Raw genomic sequence first — 23,357 nt, 5'->3', positions numbered from 1 at the left:
CTCCTGCCTCCATGGCCAAATCCACCACATTAAAGTAAATGAAAACATAACTCACACGGTTAATATGAATTAGCCTTTCCATAACCCTTCGTACCGTCAAAGTACTTTGCCCTGCCGTTGCTGGTTTATATAAACTAAGTGATTCAGTCAGCCAAGCACTAGGAAGAAAGATTTCACTGGGCTTTGATTGAATTAAATGCTCCATCATTCTCTGGCCAATGCTAAAGGTTTTATATGAAATTGAAACAAGAGAAAATGCCTGGGCTAAGACAGTCTGATGACCAAGGAAACATCTGGAATAATATCCTCACTACAGCCAACCAGGAAAATATTCAAGGCCTCCCCCCTCAAGTAGGTAGCTCTGAAGAAGATAATTGGTGGGTCTTTGTTCTTCCCCTTTCTGCAGAGTGAAGGCACCATCCGTTTCCATTTTGTGGCAAGGTTGGCACGTTGGTACCCTGAAGAACAGTGTCTCAATTCGGATTCTCTCATCAGCAGACTCTGAGACAAAGATTTGAGTGTGAATGGTTTATTTGGGAGCACATGCCAGGAAGCTCCGGTAAGACAGTAGAGAATTAAAATATGGAAGACAAGCAACCAGTAACAGGCCCATATTCAAACAGGCAGCCACTGTGGGAGACCAGAGCTTAATCTTGCTTAGGGTGTTAGTGCCTCTGAGTTTCCAGCCTGGTGGGTAAAGAGCTAGGGTATTTACATACCACCTCCCATTATTAGTTGGTTAAGTAAGTGAAAGTATCAGTCGCTCCGTCGTGTCTGACTCTATGTGATCCCATGGACTCTAACCCACCAGGCTCCTCTGTCCATGGGGATTCTCCAGGCAAGAATATTGGAGTGGGTTGCCATGCCCTTCTCCAGGGCATCTTCCCGACCCAGGGATCGAACCCAGGTCTCCTGCATTGCAGGCAGATTCTTTACCGTCTGAGCCACCACGTTATTGGTTAAGAGCTGCTGCATAAGGATATCAAATCCCCAGCAATTTTAGCCTTTCCTCTTGCAGTCAGAGAGAGTCCTGGGGCAAAGTGCCCCAGGTGCCTGGATCAACCTGCACAGAAATGGTAAAGGCAATGCAAGCTTCATTTTGGGGAAGAGTGGTGAGGAAGAAGAGGAGAAAAGGGCAGAGGCAGAGCTGACACATATATTATGCCACTGTCTGGGGCCTATGAAAATGTTTTAATTTTCTTTTAAGATTAGAAAAAGGGATGAACATAATCATTAAAAAGATATAATAAAAATCCAGCTTGTATTATATTTGTCTTTATACCAGCACTGTCACAAAATATAATTTTTAATATTTTTTAATGGAGGAAGGGGTCCATGGAGACTCACAAAAGTCATAGACTGTCCTTGGGCAGAGGAAAAGCTTCAGTTATTTTTCTTGATTTCTGACATATTCTGCCATTTCAAATGGCTCATACTGGTCCAAACCACCCACCTCTCCTGTTCCACTTCTTTCTTCTTTTCTTTCTTTCTCTTCTGCTTCCATGCTCCTGTGTCCCTCCTGCTGTATTTCCCTTTGTGTACCTGTAGTAGACATCAGTTATTTTTGTCTTCCCAGCATCTATTCCCAAATCTTTTGATAAAAACTTCTGAAATGGCTTTTGAGAAGCCAGTATGCCCTACCTGCTCCTGGCCAAGAGATAGATAGACACTTGACATAAATGAGATATTGCTCCTTGGAATTCAACTTCTGAACAGAATAATACAAAAACTAAAATATTACTTCCTGCTCCCCAGGCCCCTGGAGTGTCCTAGTGCCTGTCCTCTCTGAAATCTCATTCTATAGCTCTTCCTTCCATTCTGTAATGTATAGGATAGATATGCATACGAGAGGCATATATATTAATATATTAATACATATAGGCATATGCAATATACACATATGTATAAGAGAGGCATACCATGTTCATAAATTAGAAGACTCAGGATCATAAAAGCCATAAATTCTTTTTGAGTTCATATACCAAACAAAATATGAATGGCTTTTCTTTCCATGAAAATCAATAAGTTCTTTCTAGAATTTCTATTGAAATGCAAAGAGCAAAGAAGAACCAAGCCGCTCTTGAAGAAAAAAATAAATAAATCAGGATGATTTGCTCTGCCAGATGACAAGAATTATTATAAAGCTCTAATTATTAAGGTACAGACAACTAAGGTAAAGATCTAGACAAAAACAACAGGTCAGTTCAGTTCAGCCGCTCAGTTGTGTCTGACTCTTTGCGACCCCATGGACTGCAGCACACCAGACCTCCCTGTCCATCACCACCTCCCAGGGACAAAAACACCAATGATACAGAAAAGAGAACCAGGAAACAAACCTATATATGTACGCATACTTGATTTACGACAAAGATGGCACTGCAGGGAATTAGTAAAATGACTTTTTAGTAAATGGTACTGGGACAATGAGATGTGTGCTGTGCTTAGTTGCTCAGTCATATCTGACTCTTTGTGACCCTATGGACTAATAGACCTCCAGGCTCCTCTGTCCATGTGGATTCTCCAGGCAAGAATACTGGAGTGGGTTGCCATGCCCTCCTCCAAGAGATCTTCCCAACCCACAGATTGAACCCAGGTCTCCAGCATTGCAGGAGGATTCTTTACCATCTGAGCCACCAGGGAAGCCCATGGGGACAATGAGATACCTATATGAAAAAAATGAAGTGGATCCCTACTTCATACTCTACATAAAAATCAATTCCAGATGGATTTAAACCTAAATGTGAAGGCAAAACAATAAATTCTTTAGAGGGTAACATAGGAAAATATCTTCATTATTGTGGAGAAAGGAAATAATAAACACACAGTAATTAATGAAATAGAAATTTGTTAAGAAGGTAGATCTTATGTTAAATGTTCTTATCACAAAAAAGTAGTAGGAAATTTTTAGAGGTGATGGTTACATTTTTGGTAGTGGTTACAGTGACATTTTCACAGATGTATACTTATCTTCAAACTTAAGTTTCAAAACTCAAAACCAAGTTGTGGGAAAGTCTGTGCCTTTTTGGTCTTTCCACTCACCCTTTTCTTGTGAACGTTTTGCATTTCTTGGGTTAAACAAGGCATTAAAAAAAAAAAAAACAACACTGACAATAAAAGAAAAGATGACTAAATAGGACTCAAAATTAAGAACTTCCGTTTATAAAAATTACCTTTAAAAGCATGAAATTATCTTTAAAGATATGGAAATGTAAGCCACTAAGTGGGAGAAAACCCACTTGGAACACATATAACTAACAGAGGACTTGTATCTGGAATATAAAGCACTATAAATGAATAAGAAAAAGACAAAAAAACAAAAAAACAGGCAAGGGACTTGAGCAAGTCATTTAGAGAAGAGGATGGCCAAATGGCCAAAAATACATGAAAAAGTGATCAATTTCATTGCAATGAGGGCAGTGGAAATTGCAACCACAATGAGATGCCAGTGGATGTCTCTGATGAGGAAGATGAAGTGCCTTCAGATCAAGAGAAATTTACTCTTTATTGTATACCTTTCTGCATTAAGTATATTTTACATCACCCTTTTATTTCTTCAGGTTTCAAGAAGGAAATAAAATTACACTGAAATTTGAAGACTGAAATAGAGCAAGAAAACAAGGAAGCAAAGAATAGACGTAACAAGACAAACCCTATTTCCCTGCTGTGGAACAGTGACAGGCACCACCTGATTTATGTTCTTGAGCTCTGACAGCCACACAAAGAGAAACTAATGGCTGACAGACCAAATGACCGAGTAATCCAACAGGTAATTCAGGCTCCCAGACCACTTTTCCTTTTCTGAAAGAAGACTGGTTTAGTGGGAAAATCTGGTTTCCCTTAGCTCGCCGAGGGTCCTGTTGGCCTGGAATGATACCTCACTGACTTGAAATAAACCACTTTGAAATACGTGTATGTTTTAACTCTAGTATTTATGGAGGGGCTAAATTTTTCTATCTTGATGGACCATTCATTCACCGAATATTGACTATGTTTACCATGCGCCAGGGATGGAGTGGTGAACAAAGCAAATTCTCTGCCCTCTTGAAGCTAGCCTCCTAGAAGGAGAAACAGAAAATAAACAAGTATCCAGAATAACACCAGAAATGCAAGTAGAGTTAGGAACAACTGAGGGGGTCCTGCAAGACCTCTTTGAGGAGCTGAGATTTCAGCAGACAGTGGGATGCAATGAGAGCAGGAATCATCATGCTTCATAAAGGGAACAGCAAGCGCAACGGGCCTGAGGTGGTCTGTGTACTGATGGGCTCGAGGCAGTGGTTGTTGTTTCACGGGATTCGATGCTATTTTGCTGTGTTGCTTCCTTCAAAGTGGTAAAGTTACAAGTGGGTTTCATGTCTGTCGTTTGTGTGATGCATTCCTCTAGACGAGCCTCTGTTGAAAGCGGATGTCATCAGCAAACTGCTATGAAAGAACACACTGTCTCCCCTGGTGTCATAGTCATGTCATTCATATCCTGGAATGGCTAACGAGGTGTCTTGTATAAAACTAGTGTCTGGGGATTGTCGGACTAATTCTGGAATGTCTCCAAAGTAAAGAGGTCATCACTAACCACCATCACAAACTGGGGGTCTTCAGCTCCCTCCCATCTCTCCTCTGGGTGTTCAGAGGGTGTATCTTGAAGCTTCAAGACCCCATCCAGGATCACCTGCTGCTCCTATTCCCACAGCGTTCCTTTGGGTTCTGACCTACGCTCTTGTTTCTTCCATACAAAAGCCCTATTTTCTTTTCTTTCACAATGAAACATTGGCTTATTAAAATCTGGAGCTCAAACATTTAGCAACCAAAAAACTGGTTTCCCTTTCCTTCAGGGCAGGGAGGGCTTGCTCTTCAAACTCTGCCAGCAATTGATGAGACATTTGCTTTCCATCCTGGAGGTGGAAAGTGTCCTCCCCTCCCAGAGCAGATTGTGTCCCACTAATGGGACAAAGGAAAGGGAGGAGAAACAGTTGTCAACATGTAAAAGCAGGTGGAACGATCAGTTCCTGCTACCTGTTCTTCTGCTCATGATTTGTGTCTCCAGTATCCTGAGGACATCATTCCTTTCATTAAGCAGACACACCACCCACTCCTGGGGGAGGGACTCCCTGACTCCCTTGGGTGTGTGCATTAGCCTGGGCCCTAGGTGAATTGCTCACACTCTTTGTACTTTGTTTCCCAGGGTGCGATTTCCTCATTATTCTGTCACTCGTTCACCTCTGGGCCATCCTGTGTGTGTTGAGAGGCTCCAATATCACCACACAGGTGTTAACTGAGAATGTGGGAAAACCTTTGCCTCCCAAGCTCCCCGACCCACCTGTCTCTCATAGCTGCTTCTGTCTTCCTTCAACTCATATTTGACTTTCTTGCTATAATCCCTGGGGAGCTCATCGCCTTCTCGGAAAACCCTTCCCATCCCCACCCCCAAGCCAAATGAGCCTGTCTACATGGGCTTTGAACTACGCACATGTGGAGACAGGATTCCCACCATCCTCCCCAAGAGAAGTAACCAGGTTATTTCTAACCTGAACCACCTTGGTGTTCTCTCTTCCACTTCTTCTCCATATTTTGTTGAAGGGTCAGGACTTACATGGGAAACTTTCAGTAATGACCATTTTCCTCTTGCCATACTGTCCCTCCAGTAGCTCAGCAGTAAAGAATTCGCTCCAGTCCATGGGGTTGCAAAGAGTCGGACATGACTGAGTGACTGAACTGAACTGAAAGAATTCGCCTGCAATGCAGGAGATGCAAGAGACATGGGTTCAATCCCTAGGTTGGGAAGATCCCCTGAAGCCTCAAGGGCATGGTAACCCACTCTAGTATTCTTGCCTGGGAAATCCCATGGGCAGAGGAACCTGGCGGGCTACAGTCCATAGGGTCACAAAGAGTCAGACACGACTGAAGCAACTAAGCACGCATGCACATACAGTCCTCATATTTGTACCTCAATTGGTCCCCTTCTTGCAGCTCCAGGCACCTTACTATGGCAACATAATTTAATCAGAACCCTGCTGTACTGAACAGCAGTGGTGATTAATTGATACTCTTCCTGGAGCTTGGGTCCAAGGCCACTTGTGCCCTTGATCCAGTAGCTCACCTTTGCTTTGCTTATCCTTCAGCACAGATGGCGGGTAACGAAGGTTCCCCATCAAACCTAATGGCATCTCTCCTGGTGGAATTAAGCAAACAGTAAAAGCATCACACTAAGTCTCTTGCTACTTCTACTCAGGGGAAGGTGTTCCTACCTGTTGTACATGGTAAGAGGAGAGTGGGGCAGGCAATGGAAAGGATGACCCTCTTTCCTGAAGGCAGAAGAATATGTGAAGTCCTATGAAGTTCCTGATCCAGTGTGACTAGGGTAGTGAGTCTCAAGAAAGAATATGCATTAGAACTTTTTGGTGGTGGTGGTTTAGTCACTAAGTCATGTCTGACTTTTTGTGACCCCATGGACTATAGCCCGCCAGGCTTCTCTGTCCATGGGATTGCCCAGGCAAGAATATTAGTGTGGGTTGACATTTCCTTCTCCAGGGGACCTTACCAACCCAGAGATCAAACCCATGTTTCCTGCTTGACAGGCGGACTCTGTACCACTGTGCCACCTGGGAAGTCAGAAATCTTTGGAATCTGGTAAAAATGCAGATTTCAGGGATCCACTGACAGATTATGAAACTCAAGCATAGAGATTAAATAATTGCAAACTTTACAGTGACTGTGGTTTTCATTCTGTCTTCCCTCTGATGGATAAGGATAAGAAGACCTGACATCAGTCAAGTCTGATGCGAAGACCTGACTCATTGGAAAAGACCCTGATGCTGGGAAAGATTGAAGGCAGGAGGAGAAGGGGATGATAGAGGATGAGAAAGTTGGATGGCATCACCGACTCGATGGACATGAGTTTGAGCAAGCTCTGGGAGTTGGTGATGGACAGGGAAGCTTGGCGTGCTGCAGTCTATGGGGTCACAAAGAGTTGGACACGACTGAGCAACTGAACTGAACTGAAACTTTACAGTAAGTTAACAGTATAATAATACTATCTCTATTTAATTCTTTTAAACATATTTATTTTATATTCTAAATTTGATGCTTTTATTATCTGCAGTTTTTAAGAGACCAAATCTGCTGTTGGTTGATTCTCCTGACTATGGCTCATGGAGTTTTTTTTGAGCACTTGTTTTATAATTTGAAATTATGAGTTTGTACTGTATGGGCTACATCTGTGGGTGCCCTGTAAGGCTTTAAGTTGGGGTAGGAGGAATCTCTGAAAAAGGGTTTTAGTGTTGCTTCTTTCCAGATGTCTCAGAGATGTTTCCTACCAAGGATCACTTTTTATTAATTTCTTGATTGGAGTCTCCTGGGATAAATTTGAACCTGGACCTTGTATGTAGAAACCCCAGGGATGCAAATTCCCCAAGGAGACTATTTTCCATTCAGAGGAGAGTTGAGAGAGATTTAAGCTTGTTGGTAGGCTTCCCTTGTGACTCAGCTGGTAAAGAATCCTCCTGCAATGCGGGATATCTGGGTTTGATCCCTGGGCTGGGAATATCCCCTGGAGAAGGGAATGGCTATCCACTCCAGTATTCTGGCCTGGAGAATTCCATGGACTATACAGTCCATGGGGTCACAAAGAGTAGGACATGACTGAGCGACTTTCACTTTCACTTTTAAGCTTGTTGGTCACTTTCCTTTGGTGCTAAGTAGACTTTCCAGTTCACTGTTTGTATTAGGGTTCTCCACAGAAGCAGAACCAATAGAACGTGTATATATGTAGACAGAGATTTATTTTAAGGAGTCGGTTCATGTGATTATGGAAGCTTAGGAAGCCCAGAATCTGCAGGGTAGGCTGGCAGACCTAGGGACCCAGGGACAGGTTGCAGTTCAAGTCCAAAGGTGACCTGCTGGTAGAATTCCTTCTTGCTTATGGAGATCAACCTTTGTCCTTAAATTAAGGGCATCAACTGATTGGACAAGGCTCACTCATATTATGCTTTACTCAATATCCACTGATTTAAATGTTGATCTCATCCAAAAAGCATCTTCACATATACATCCAAATCATATTTGACTGCATATCCTGGCACTGTGGACCCAGCCAAGGTGACACATAAAATTAACCATCAAATCATTTCAGTAAGTGTGGGATATCTGAGGATCCTGGTTTTATGCAAGGGTCTCACTTCTAACTTTCTGCCTCACACAGGCCCCCAAACTTCATCTCTTACCCTGCAGAAAATTAGTCTATTTTTAGGCCCAGGTTTCTGAGTTCCATTTAGGATGACCTAATTCTCAAACCCTGAATTTTCATCTGGAAGCCTATTATTGCTCTCATTAACTTACTCTTCTCACTTGATGTTCTTGAGAAAACCAGCTCTTTAATGATGTGTAGGGATTGTGGAGTGTATTCCCTTGGCCCACAGATCTCAGACCGAGTGATTTGGTAATGGATTTTAGCACCTGCAATTCACACAGTCTTCACTTGATATACTAAAAGAAATTCAAGTTAAAATGTTGTCAGCTCATAAAGCAATATGATCTGAGACCAGTTGATTTGGGTATCATGCGAGCTCTAGCTTTATGAAACCATGACCATAGATTAATCCAGAACTCACTGCAGAATGTGTATACCATAGTCATTTTAAATGACCCAATGGGTACATCTTGTATTAATGCTACTGATGCTGATAAAGCCACAATTTATGAAGCATGTATTGTTGGGCATTGTGCTAGGCACTGTGCTTAGCATTTTTACAAAAGTTATTTCCTTTGAAACTCATGGATCCAGGAGCTCCAAGGAACCAGGATCTGTTAGAAATAGGTACTGCTGTTACCACCTTACAGATGGAAAATAACCAAAGCTTGGAGAGGCTGCCTTAGTAGTTAACTTTATATTGCAATATTGCTATGTAACAAACAATTCCACAATCTCAGTGGAGTTCAATAACAAGCACAGGTTGTTATGTTTTCTGTTTAGTAAACTGTACTTACTTCAACCTACAGTGTGGATTCAGTTCTCATGAATTAACCCCTTTGAAACCCCAAGCGTCTTAATTCCAGTTCCCTAGAAGCAGAGCCTGAGATGGGGATTCTTGCACAGGTTACTTATTGGGGGAAAGCCCTCAGGGAAAGGAGAGTAAAGGAAGAAGGAGGAGAACTAATCTGAGATGGGGTCTCAGCTGGAGTTCACTCTAATCTGATCCCCTGATCTTTGATCTGGAAAGTGAACTGAACCACAGAATTTGCCCCACCTGGCAACAAGAGGGCTGGGGTTTTGTAACTCTGTGTTGGTCAGCCAATGGCTGTAAACGGCCCAAGAGTTGTGATGGTGGGGATCTATAACTTCCACTGGCCTGTAAAACCCTATCGAAATGATGTGCAGTCCTCCTGCAGCCACACTGTATCCAAGAGAAAGTTAACATGCTTCCACTATGCAGGGAGAACATCAGAACATCTGCAGTCTGTGGCTGTGAGACACTGAAACCCTTTAGAGAGTTGGGAGAACATCAGGAATAAAAAGTTGTGTCTGAGATAACTTGAGTGAAGCCTTGCCTGAAGGTGGAGGAGATTTTACACCAAATGGTTCCTTTCTCAAGATTTGAAATGTTTTAATAAAGTGTATTACTATGAGAAATCCCTTTTCCTTATTACACAATCAAAAGCCACGTGCTATGTGCTATTTCTGAGATTTCTGCTTCCACCTCTATCTCTCAACTCCTTGTAAGAAAACCTTAGTTCTCTGACAATAAAAGATAAGAAAGAGAAATTAAGAAAACAATCTCATTCACCATCACATCAAAAAGAATAAAATACTCAAGAATAAACCTACTTAAGGAGGAAAAAGACCTGTATTCCAAACTATAAGATGCTGATGAGAGAAACTGAAGACACAAACAGATGGAAAACTATACTGTGCTCTTGGATTATAAGAATCAATATTGCCCAAATGACTATCCTACCCCAGGCTATCTACAGATTCAATGCAATCCCCATCAAATTACCAATGATATGTTTCATCGAAGAAGAACAAACATTTTAAAAAATTGGCATGGACAAATAAAAGACCCCAAACAGCCAAAGCACTCTTGAGGAAAAAAAAGGAAGTTGGGGGAATCAGGCTCCCTGACACCAGACTATACTACAAAGCTATAGTAATCAAAACTGTATGATACTGACACAAACATAGAAATATAGATCAGAACAGGATAGAAAGCCCAGAAACAAACCCACAGACCTGTGATCAATTAATCTAAAACAAAGGAGGCAAGACTATTCAATGGAGAAAAGACAGTCTCTTGAATAAGTGGTGCTGTGAAAACTGGATAGCTACACGAAAAAAAAAATGAAATTAGAACATTCTTTAACATCATACCAAAAATAAACTCAAAATGGATTAAAGACCTAAATGTAAGATCAGATACTATAAAACTCCTAGAGGAAAAGATAGGCAGGACACTCTTTGATATAAATTACAGCAATATCATTTTGGATCTGTCTCCTAGAGTAATGTAAATAAAGTCAAAGTCAACAAATGTGACCTAATTAAGCTTACATGCTTTTGCACAGCAACGGAAACCATAAACAAAATGAAAAGACAATCCACAGAATGGGAAAAAATATTTGCAAATGATGCGACTGACAAGGGATTAATCTCCAAGATATATAAACAGTTCATATCAAAAAAACAATTCAAATCAAATCAAACAAATCAAAAAATGGGCAGAAGATCTAAATAGACATTTCTCCAAAGAAGACACACAAACGGTCAACAGGCACATGAAAAGATGTTCATCACTGCTAATTTTTAGAGAAACGTGCATCAAAACTACCATGAGATATCACCTCACACTAGTCTAAATGGCCGTCATCAAAAAGTCTACAAACAATGCTGGAGAGGGTGTGGAGAAACGGGAACCCTCTTGCACTGTTGGGAATGTAAACTGATGCAGCCACTATGGAGAACAGAATGGAGGTTCCTTTAAAAACTAAAAATAGAGCTACCATATGATCTAGAAATTCTACTTCTGGGCATATATCTGGAAAAAAAAACATAATTTGAAAAGATACATGCATCCCACTTTTCACTGCAGCACTATTTACAATAGCCAAGACATGAAAGCAACCTATATGTCCATCAACTGATGAACGGATAAAAAAGATGGGGTATACATACCCAATGGAATACTACTCAGCCATAAAAAAGAATGAAATAATGCCATTTGCAGCAACATGAGTGGACCTACAGATTATCATACTAAGTGAAGTTAGCCAGACAGAGAAAGATAAGTATCATATGATATAACTTATATGTGGAATCTAAAAAAGTGATACAAATGAACTTATTTCCAAAATAGAAAGAGACTCACAGACATAGAAAACAAACTTATGGTTACCAAAGGGGAAAGATGAGGGGAGGGATAAATTAAGAGGTTGAGATTAACATGTATAAACTACTATGCATAAAACAGACAACTAACAAGGACTGTATATATGACAAGTATAGTATAGCAAACTATATTCAATATTTTGTAATAACCTATAAGGGAAGAGAATCTGAAGAAGAATTGTGTGTGTGTGTGTGTGTGTGTGAGTGTGTGTGTTCGGTCGTGTCCGACTCTCTGAAACCCCATGGACTGTAGCCCCCAAGGTTCCTCTGTCCATGGAATTCTCCAGACAAGAATACTGGAGTGGGTAGCCATTTCCTTTTCCAGGGAATCTTCCTGACACAGGAATCGAACCCAGGTCTCCTACATTGCAGGCAAATTCTTTACCGTCTGAGCCACAAGGGAAGCCCTATATATATATGTATGTATACACACACACATATACATATATATATTCACACACACATGTATATATATATATATATGAACCACTGTGCTATACATTTGAAACTACCATGATATTATAAATCAACTATACTTCAATTAAAAATTTAAAAAAGAACAGTACTCAGATTCCAGCAGCGCAAAGAATTATTCTTGAATTATTCCTTCTATCACACCAAATTAGCTCCACAGACTAAGGAAGGAGGCTACCTATCATTTGGGAGTTGTTGGCTGTGAATCCAAGCGATGTGGTGACACCCTGTTTAAATAAAATTGGTTGGAATCCACAAACTGGTATGAGTTGGGTGGAGTCAAAAATATCTGGATTAATTTAAAACAAAACAGAAAAACCTTAGTTCTGACCCACATGGTGGCATTCTTGGGTTGCTATGTAACTTGCTTCATCATTCTCACACTTGCAATCTCTTCTCGCTTCCAGCCTGATCATGAAATACTAACACCATCACATCTTTAATAAAATCCTCCTGCTGAATATCTAAATCCCCTTTCTGGCCTTTCTCGCTGTCTGTGGTTTGACCCAAGCTGCCCTCCCCACTCTCTTTCCCTTTGAATCCCATCCCTTCCTCCTCTGCTTCACTCCTGATCACATTCACTGGCGTCTTCTCAGCCCAATTTATGGCAGGCAGGAAGCCAGGGTATCTATAAGCAAGCCAATAAGCCCCAGGAGATACTGCTGCCCGCAGGTGAGAGGTCCTATGTGTTGGGAGGGGACCGAAGGGTTACCTTGAAATGTGAGACAATACAGGGAAAGGGAAGAAGCAGTCTTTAAGGCAAACACCCTAGGCTACTCTTGAGGGTATGGAAAGGTGTGGGCTTTGGGAGATGAGCTCAGAGCCTTGCTAGGCTGGAGGCAGAGCAGAGCTGAATCCCAAGTGTTTCAACACTGCAGAGCCGAGCCAGGCAGGGAGACAAGCAGCAGGGTGAGTTCACCTCAAGGGCCTGGAAGCAGGCAGCTCCCAGTCCAGTCCAGTCAGGCCAGTTATGCCAGCTGTTCCCATGGGGCGCATGCTGCTTCTCACTGAGAGGAAGCTGCTCACTCTCCAGGTTAAAGCAGCATTCTTGATCTGGGCAGGTAAGGCTGCCAGGCATGTGCTGCTTCCCAGAGTAAGGTAGGGTCCTGTAAGCCCTTCTGGCTGGCGACGCCAGCCTGAGCTCCAGGCCTTCGAGGCTGAGGGACACTCAGCTCTAACAGTCTTTTACTTCTCTAAGTTATTATTAATAGTTTCCATTTCTTGGGAATAACATTACTTAGTTCATAGATGGGATGTCTAAGTGAAAAACCATATATGCTGCATGCCTAGCACAACATTTAGCTCACAGTGGGTGCTCAACTAGTCTTTAATCTTTTCGTATCTCTGTCACATTTTCTTCCACAAGAAGCACTTCTCCCCTTCCTCGGGGAGTGAACCTCTGTGCTAGTTACGCCTCCCCAGGACCTCCTGGGCTGCCCCCACACCAACTATATTTTCTTAGCACCCACCCTATATGCCTGGTCTTATCACAAAATAACAAGTAGCACCGATTCCAACAATTTCTTAACTGTAGTTTACATCCGCACCTTCTCCCTACCCTGTGGTGTTATGCTATTTACCAGTGATGCAGAAATACTTCTTACATGATTTTTTAAAATATTTATTTATTAATTGATTTTTTATTTATTAATTGATTTTTGGTTGTGATCAGTTGCCATGCCGGATCTTTTGTTGCGGCAAATGGACTCTCTAGCTGTGGCGCATAAGCTCTCTAGTTGTGGTCCACAGGCTTAGCTGCTCCACCACATGTGGGATCCCACTTTCTTGACCAGGGATTGAACATGTGTCCCCTGCATTGCAAGGCAGACTCAACCACTGACCATCAGGGAAGCCCATTCTTGTCCAATTTGACTCCTTCAAATGTTAGAACTGATTCTTGGGCTGAATTAAACCAGCCCATCTTGATGTCTTGAGCTTGGAGAGTGGTTAATAACATCATTTTTCTCTCAATAAAAGGAAAGAATTTGCACCCTCCTCTGAATTTTTGCAAATTGGAAATTTCAGACTATGTTGGCTGAATACAGATTTGCAAAGTTTTTCTCTTTTATCTCAAGTCCAACTGTCAGAGCACGGTTGAAAGGTTCAGCCGACATGGTTTGTTTTTCATAATGAAAATGTGTCTTACGAGATGTTTGCCTGTTGGGAAAAAAAGTCGTGAAAGCCCAAGAGTTAAACTCTGCCAGTGTGGCCACAGCTCCATGCCTGTGTTGCATCTTCTTCTGTCCTTGAACAGGTGATAATATGGGTGGTGGGGGAAGAAAGGAAGCTAACACAGTCACATTTTAAAAGTAAGCCTTGCTTTGGCCGTGAGAACTGGAAACTATGAAGATCAGAGCAAGTCCATATTCCAAATCTTCAATGGATCATGTCCTTTGAACATGAAAGCCCCAACTTGGGCTCCCCAAGGCGTGGAATCACTTAAGCGATGGTCACCCTAGACCCAAGTCCAGCTGTGAATAAAATCAAAGATTTCAAGGCTCAGATCTTTATGAGAATGGAACATTTGACTACACCGTATATTCCCAAAAATACGATGAGGACTGGAAGTGGGAGGAGACCTAGTGGCTTGGTTTTCCTCCTTTGCCATCCAGGGCTGTGTCCCTTCCTTGTTGTCCACTGTAGGAATATCTGTGCAATGTCACTCCAGTTGAAAAAAAGGGGGGGGGGCGCCCAGCTGTTAGATCTTTTGCCGCTACTTCTCAATTTTTTTTTTAAAAGAATGTGTTTTGGAAACAAGAGTTTTAGAAATATTTATGCACAGACTCTTCCGTCTTTTGTCTCATCTCCTCACCTCTGGATGAAATAGGTTTGGGGTACAATGTACAGAAGAATGAGATCCATTTGCCTTCTTACCTTCTGCAGGCTTCTAGATTCCATGATTGGAGCTACTCCCTGGTGGCTCAGACAGTAAAGAATCTGCCTGCGATGCAGGAGACCTAGGTTCGATTCCTGGGCCAGGAAGATCCCCTGCAGAAGAGAATGGCTACCCACCCCAGTATTACTGCCTGGAGAATCCCATGGACAGAGGAGCCTGGCAGACTATAGTCCATGGGGTCGCCAAGGGTCGAACATAACTGAGCAACCAATACTTTCTTTTTTTTTTTGCCACTATCACCTCCAGACTCGGAGACCAGTCCTTTCCAGATCCTAAGATATTTAAACGGTTCTAGGCCAGGTGTCCTGCTTTACCCACATGAGACTTATGCTGGCCATTCCTTGTCCTGGAGGCATCCCTTTGAGTTTTGGGTTTTCTTTTTTTTTCTTCTTTTGAATCAGGCTGATGTTTTATACTCTACTTCCGGCTTTGGCTTTCCTTCTTCCCCACCCTGCCTTAGTTCCTTGGGAACTTTCCTGTTCTTACTCATCCTCTGCCACCTTCGTGACTCCCTCCTGTCTTCCCACACTTCTCCCATTCAATCTCCCACCAAGACACTTGCTACTCATTCATTCTCTGCCTGGATATCCTGTCCTTCTACCGCCTGTCTGAGCTGTATGCTGCATCCTTTGGGGCCTTTCTAGCTCTCTGCCAGCCTTGTGATATATTTCCAGTGCGTACAGTGTCTCACTAGTCTGTCCTTCCAGACCCCGGGATCCAGCTGGATAAAAGGCTATGACTGAGTCTCAGTGAATCAGCCATAGCTTGCTGTTCTGGATCAGCAACTATAAATACGGGTCTGGAACTCTAGTCACGTTTTGACAAAGTTACATTCCTGCGTTTACTGGAAATACAATGGTTATGGAGGACCTGGGTTTGTGTCTTAGCTTCACCTTTCATCTTCCAGGGCCTTCTGGCCAAATCTCTTCCGCTTATTTTCCTTATCTATGAAATGGGACCCCGAAGGCTCTTCCAACTTTGAAGTGCCTTGATTCCTGTATACTTTCATCTGAGGTGATTCTGCTTTCAAAGGTGCATGAGCTCCTCATGAGACTCATTAGTTTGGGTGGACAGAGCTGACGTCCTATACTTGGTCTTATCTAAAACTCGGTTTAAAACTTAACTATCTTCTTTTCCCAATGGCATTTTATTCTATATTGCTTTGCTTAGAGTCTCATCAAATAATTCGACAAGTACTTATTATATATTGGCATAGAGGAAGAATGACTTTGAGAATGAAATGAGACACTTGTACATGAGTGTCTTCCTCCTGAACTGAGATAAAATGACCCAAACTGCATCTGGGGACCACCCTAAAGCAGCCAGGGCTTCCGGTGTTCCTGCCCCTGCTGTGCCTCTCTCAGACCTAGGGCAGGGAATTTCAAGAGTCTTCCTAGGGATGCATTTTCTCTCCTTACAGAGGAAGAAAATAAAATCCACCTATACCTTGGGAAAGATCATAAACACCAGGGTCTTTAAAAGAGTAACTCTGAGCTGACCCAACCAAGACAGGCTCTTCTCCATGTTTATCCTGAGAATTCAGCATCTCATTTCTCTAGCAATTCAAAACCCACATATTGCTCGTCTACCTTATTGAACCTGAAAATAACAACTTCATGAGACAGGCAAGGCAAATATATGTATGTATATATATTCCTGTTCCCATTTTTCATATAAGAAATCTGAAGCTCAGAAAGATTGTGTGACTTGTTCAAGTCACTCTCCCAATGCCTGATCCCATGTCATCTCTCTTCCCTTCATTATCTTTTTTTAACGTGAGAATGTGTGTCTGCCTGTTCAGCTGTAGCCTGAGCCTTGCTTTGCAGTGATGACCAAAGAACCTCTTCAGACAGTTCCATAGATCATTTTCAGGCAGCTGTGGAGAGGACAATGAACACGCCCTACCAGCTCAGGGTGCAGAGCAGCCAGCAAGATCCAGTATTATACATGGCCATGGAGCCGGAAGCCCTAGATCCAGTCCTCCTGGTGGTATGACAGATGACTTCACAGCTCCAAAAATATTTTCAGTCAGTTTCTCATAAGCTCCAGTTGTCTAAAGCTTCCAGAAGCATTTATGAGGTAGGGAGAGGGGTGGCAATGGGGTGCTTATTGCTGCTCTGCTTTCAACAAAATTATAAAATGAGACTTTCAATTTGCTACTTCTCTAAGCAGCTCGACCAGAACATGTGGGTGGGTTGATAAGGTCTTCCTTTCCTCTCCTCTACTTTTTAACAGGAGAGTAATTCTGGGGAAGAACCAAATGCTGCAATTACTTGGCAAGTAAGAGGGGGCCAGCCATGTATCTAATTATTAAGCCTCACATGTGTGCCTGCTTACTTCCTGATGTGTAAACAGCAAGAGAGTCCTATGTATGGGAACAAAGTTCAGGTAAGCTCACAGACACGCCCATGCACTGCTCCTCTCAGGAGGACCCTGTGGTTGGCTCCCCAAATAAACATAGCAGGGCTGAGCCTTTAAGAGCTGGAGTGGGGAGATGGCCCTCCCCATCGTGGGAATCTGCTGATGGGAAAAAGACTCTCTGCTCTTAGCATGTCAGAGAAGAGAAGGCCCCTCAGGAGACCTGCTGCAGCCTCCTGGTTGTAGCAAGAGGAAACCAGAGACCAGAGAGAGGCGTGCAGAGCACCAGGGCCAGACACAGCCCTTGGGTGGCTGGTCTTGCTTTTCCTCCCAAGGCAAGGCCACCAAGGCAGCACAGGTCTCCAGAGCCTCCACACCTGCCGGGCGTCTGAGTAAGGGGGAGCATTCCACGGATGCCTCCTGGAGTCCAAGTGCTGAGAGCTCAGGCAGGAGGAAAAGGAATGCAGGAACAGACAGGGCAGACTGTGCAGAACACAAACAACACTCAGCTGATCCCCATAGCCTCTATTCTGAGAGAGAGAGAGAGAGAAACAGAGAGAGCATTAGCTAGCTATCCAGGCTGACTCCTAAGTAACTAGGAAACCCAAAAGAACTAGGACAGTACTTGGCTTGCTGATAGGGGTAGCATGCTGTGAGCCCTGTCAGGTGAGACAGAGAGAGTGTGTGTGTGTGCACCTTTACAAAAGCAGACAAAGTCCCAAGATGCAGTGACAACCTTCCTTTAAGTGGGCAGAAACTCCAGGTGACTCCACAGGGCCATGGATGCTCTGGGGGACACTGGAATCTTTGCGGCTGTACTTTGAAGGGGCCATCAGTGTACAGGGAAAATTTCAGAGGTGGTTTTGACTTCATGAAGCATTTAAAAGTTCCTTAGAAACCCATCATAGCAATGAGCAGTCTCTGCTAAAGATGTTTTTGAAAAATGGAGTATTTCCTGACATATCGATAAATGAGGAGGTCACAGTCATCAGTGATACCAGCCCCCCGGGGCAACCAGGAAGAACAATATCTGCCATCCAGAAGCCGCTGGGCTGTAGCCACTCCCTAAGGTGAGCACTAAGGGGAAATGCAGGATGCTGGCCCAGGATAGCTGAGATGCATATGAAAGGAATGATTTCAGTGAGCTCAGGCTCTTGCACCTTCCCAAACATAGAAAAGTGCTAAATTCCTTGAGATACCTGGTTTTAATTCACAAAAATACTTTTGATATTCAGATTACCTGCCCTTTGTTACAAACTACTATACAACCTGACTCCTCACCCCACCCCCAGCCCCCCCCCCCCCGCCTCCTAGGAGCAATTCTCTCAGGGTCACTTGAGATGCTGTTTCCAGGCTTGAAGTCCTAAAAGTTCCCACCTAATAAAACATAACTCTCAACTTCCAGGTTGGACTGTTTTCCAAGTTGACATTTTGTAGAGAGAAATGTGTGCGCCCAAGTCCTCGGACCTCACTGCCACATCTGTCCAGCTGTCTAGCGTCAGCCCCAGCTCAGCACTCCTGCCACACTTGGTTATCTTGGGAGGCTGCACCAAGAGGTTTTTCTGGTTTACTTTGCTTTCCTGAATGGGTTGGTATTTCAATTAATTCTCATTTATCTTTCTTTGAAATGTGCCATTGCTTTTCCTCTGTTTTTACCCTCTGGGTTGACTTTTGGCTTTGGCAAAAGCAGGACACTGAAAAACAAATTGTAAAAACTGGGAAATCTCTCAGCTCCAACATCAAAAATCTTAAAGTTGTACATATGGTATAAGCCTGGGTCTTTAGTTTTAATTAGATCAGAAAGACTGCAGACTTTGGAGCTGGACAGATGTGCAGGCAAATCCTGTGTTTGATATTTATATCCAGGTTCCTTTAGGCAAGTTCCCTCGCCTCTCTGCCCCTCAGTTTTCTCATCTGTAGAGCAGAGATCACAGTGCCATCCTTATTAGGTTGCCTGAGGATTAGATCAGGCAGTCATATACAGCAGGCAGCACATGGTAGCTATTCAACAAATGCCACTTCCTTCTCCAGCTGTCCCCTTGTCCTCCATGTCCCTGTCAGCAGCTGCCACCCCAGACATGGCTCACATGGCTGCCATCCATCTTCATAAAAAGCCTGACGATGGGGGTTCTTTTAGGGAAACATGAAGGGAAGGGGTAGTCAGGAGCTATGAGCATCTGTTAATCCAAGCATTTTAACAGATTTCCTTTGAACAGAGAACACCCCTATCATATACCACATACATGGGAGTTTTCATTTTCCGTGGAGAGGCATTTTGGTTAAATGTGAGCCTCTGGAATCAAGCAAGCCTGAGATCCTATGCCAGCTCAGTCATTTACTAGCTGTGTGACATGGGGAGGTTATGTAACTCTCAAAACCTCAGTACCCTCATTTGTGAAAGAGAGGAAGCAAACTGTATCTCACAGAATTGGTTGTTATGCTGATTAAATGAAATAATACTTACTGGGCAATGTTTCCATTATCTGCTACTACACAGCACACCTTCCTAAAACTGAACGACTTAAAAAAAAACAGTTAATGATTTCTCACGATTCTGCAGCCTAAGCTGGGTTCAGTTGGGTGGCTCTTCTGTTCCAGGTCATGTCCATGGGGCTGAAACATCCAAAATGGCTTCTTCACGCCCATGTCTCACACCCCATGGTGGCTGGAACAGCTGTGGACGATCCAGCAGCCAGCTAGCTAGCGAGTGCTCTTTCTCTCTCTCTGCCCCTCCCCCTACCATTTGGAAACCTGGGCTTTCTTTCCACATAGTAGTCTCAGAGCAGATGGGCTTCCTATTTGGCAGCTGGCTCCTGAGAGAGAAGCAAAAACTGCCAGACTTCCTAAAAGTTAGGTCTATCACTGGCACAGCGTCATTTCCATTACATTGTGTTGGTCACAGCGACTCAAAGGGCCAGCACAGATTCAGTGGGAGGGGGAATGAGCCCCATACCATCCAGTGAGGAACAACACCTGCCTACAGGATGGAAAGGACTTGATGGTCGCCATATTTGGGGACCAGCTACAATAAGCCTGGAGTCCAGTGCCTGGAACAGAATTCAGTTTTAAAAATGCTCTCTTGAGATCTCTGCACATATCAGAAAATGAAACATAGACTCCACACCTAAAATTTCAGGAGATCTTGTGGGTCCTTCAGATGGATGAACAAGAAATAATTCCAAGCAGGCATTCCCATCTGAAGCCTCAAGAGTGCCAGGTTCCTCCTCACTCGTTACATGTATGCCTTGGGCTTTATGTAAATAGCCTTCTCAGAGTGTTGTAAGCAGTGCAGAGGTCCTATTAATAGAGATTAACACAAATTAATGCAACCAATCCTAGGGAAAAGGTGGTTCTTGCAACACAGAGCAGAACGTGAAAACCCATTTTAAAGACTTATGGCTGGAGATGTTTCATAGTAACTACAAAAAAAACCCACTTGGGAGAGACTTCTACTACAATAAGGAATAGTTTCATGTCTCTGTGATCCTGTGAACCATCAGACAGAGAATACTGTTGCACCAAGGTGGAGGTGAGGAGAATATGGATATTTTCATTAATTAGACTTCATAGCAAACGACACAGGCAGAGCCTTCACAAATGCCAGGTCAAGTATTTCTCATGAAAGATTAGGTTTTCTCCACCACCATCCCCTACCCCACACAAGTGAGCAAAGTTATATAATATTCTTCTTAAATAAGAATGGAATAGAGGACAAAGCAAGGAAAGAAACGGTTGGTGTGGATGTTCAGGCCCAAAGATGGAGACTAAGAAAAATTTCACTAATTTTGGAGAAATTCAGAAAACAGACATACCCACCAGATGAAATTACCAGGTTTTGCTCCCACAGCTTGAAAGTGTTAGTCACTCAGTTGTGTCCGACTCTTTGTGACCCCATGGACTGTAGCCTACCAGGTTCCTCCTACCACGGAATCTCCAGGCAAGAATACTGAAGTGGGTTGCCATTTGCTACTCCAGGGGATCTTTCCAACCCAGGGATCAAACCCGGGTCTCCCATATTGCAGGCAGATTCTTTACCATCTGAGCCACCAGGGAAGCCCCAGAGCTTATACCAGTATATTTAACTACAGGAGGAAATAAGGCTTCAAGACAATATAAAATCCTGCCTTTTGAAGTCAGGCAAAGTTTAAAGTTTGTAGAGTCAGGGAGGAGATTATATCTGTGTTGTATGTTCTGTGTTTGGACCCTGGGCAGATTTAAATGCATCTGGTGACACAGTCTGTGGTCAGGGTGCAACTGAAGTAGGCAAACTTTGCTTAGGTTCTTTTTGCTCCTTTTAATCACCCATTGTGCTTCTGAGTTGCCCTTTTGTGCTTCTGGGTTGCCTGTTTGTCTCCCTATTCCCTAATGCCTAGCGCCCTCATGGTGCAGGGTCTCTTCTCTCATACCACAACAATTTACACAAGAAGAGGAAAAAAAATTTTTTTAATCTGCTGGGAAAAGAATTTCTTTTAGGGAGGAAACTGTCTTTATGTAGGAAATACCTTGACAGGCTGTTGAAGGATGGAACGGAATACCCTGAGGACACGGTCTGGGAGAAGGTACCGAAACAAAAAAGAAGGCTGAAGTGACCCACGCTGGAAACCAACAGGAGATAGAAATAGGGACAGAGCCCAGAACAGAGCATGGCCAGCAGCTGGCGCTTATGATGGCAGAAATGGCCCGGCGACATTTTTCAACAGTGTTAACTACTACAACATCAGTTCCCAAACTTTCTTGGCTCACAGTACCCTTAGTCTTCCCTATAATTTTTTCTGGTGCCCCTCCCCAACCCCACCAAGGGACAAAAGACATGTAATCATTGTTTTATTAAGCAGTAAACCCAAACAGCTCAATATATCCAAACATGGTAGTGTCTCCTGTTGCACGTTGATTTTCACAAGGTACTTGCTTTTTTATCTCAGCAACCCTGAACATCCAAGATTCACAAAGATAAGATATCATTGAAAGGAATGTAGCACAATCTACTGTTGAAACAGGGAACTACTTTGAGCTGGTAGCTTGTGCAGGGCCCAGCAGATTTTGAATATGACTTTGTTTCTTTTGAAAATGTAGAGGAGCCTACAGCACAGATGTGAGTTTGCTGCAGCCCCCGGGGGTGCTTGGTACTACTGTGTTGGGAAGCATGGACCTACAGAATTCACCTCTCCGTTGCCAGCATTGACTGCCCGATTGTCCTGCTGTCTCTCCCACTTGCAGCAAGTTCTAACACACCTGAAGAGGCCTCGCATCAGTGTCTAAATGGATGAGTACTGAAGATAGTTCATTGAGGTGGGCTGGAGACAGCAGACACAGGTCACAGGAAGAGCAGAAAGTAGAACTAGTTCAGTAGAGGCAGGAGGCCAATGTAAGAAGTGCACCCTTGGATGGGACCTCTGGGTCTTTTAGAAACACCGGGGTGGCATTTCACTTTCTGTAAGATTTGGAATGGAATTTGAGTCAATCTTTGAACAGAAAGACTCCAGTTGGCATTTCTTAAGAATTGAACATCTATTATCTATTGGCAAGGTTTGTAAAATATTTAATATAAATTACCTTGATTACTTAACCTAAAATTGGAAAAACGTGTTACAGGGACAAAAAAAAGTCCTCCCATGGAATATATTTTTTGACAACAAAAATGTGAAGGTGGAGGCCAGCCTTAAAGATTGTCATTTTACATCAATCACCCGATAGTGCCATGCCTAACTGGTAATCTGCCCTTTCATTTAAATGCAGAACATAAGATTTACCACTGCAACTGTTTCTAAGTATACAATTCAGTAAAGTATATCTAATGTATTGTGCATCCAAACTCCAGAACTTTTTCATTGCAAAACTAAAACTCTGTACCCTTTAAACCACTTCCCACTCCCTCCTTCCCCCAGCCTCTGGTGAGCACCATTCTATTTCCATTTCTACAAACCTGACTATTTTAGATACAGTATATGAGTGCAATCATGTAGTATTTGTCCTTCTGTGTCTGACTTATTTCATTTAACATAATGTCCTTAAGGATCATCCTTATGGGTGATACATGACATCCATGGCTTTTCCCTGATAGCTCAGTTGGTAAAGAATCCGCTTGCAATGCAGGAGACCCTGCTCGATTCCTGTGTTGGGAAGATCACTAAAGAAGGGAAAGGCTACCCACTCCAGTATTCTGGCCTGGAGAATTACATGGACTGTATAGTCCATGGGGTTGAAAAGAGTCTGACACGACTGAGTGGCTATCACTTTCATTTTTCATGACATCCATGC

General features: G+C 43.0%; 1 long non-coding RNA gene across 1 annotated transcript in view; it reads right to left on the bottom strand.

The window, feature by feature from the left end:
- Positions 1–1,390: 1,390 nt before the first annotated feature.
- LOC145520647 (uncharacterized) overlaps positions 1,391–23,357 on the bottom strand; it is a 144,884-nt gene continuing 122,917 nt past the window's right edge. Inside the window, exon 2 of the long non-coding RNA XR_014064694.1 lies at positions 1,391–1,542. This is a non-coding gene — a long non-coding RNA (uncharacterized LOC145520647). The remainder of the gene's footprint in view (positions 1,543–23,357) is intronic.

Source organism: Giraffa tippelskirchi, chromosome 9, assembly GCF_054371585.1.
Source record: "Giraffa tippelskirchi isolate mGirTip1 chromosome 9, T2T-mGirTip1v1.2.pri, whole genome shotgun sequence".
Lineage (NCBI taxonomy): Eukaryota > Metazoa > Chordata > Mammalia > Artiodactyla > Giraffidae > Giraffa > Giraffa tippelskirchi.
Note: the sequence above shows the minus strand (reverse complement) of the source record. Positions and strands in the feature narration are given on the sequence as shown.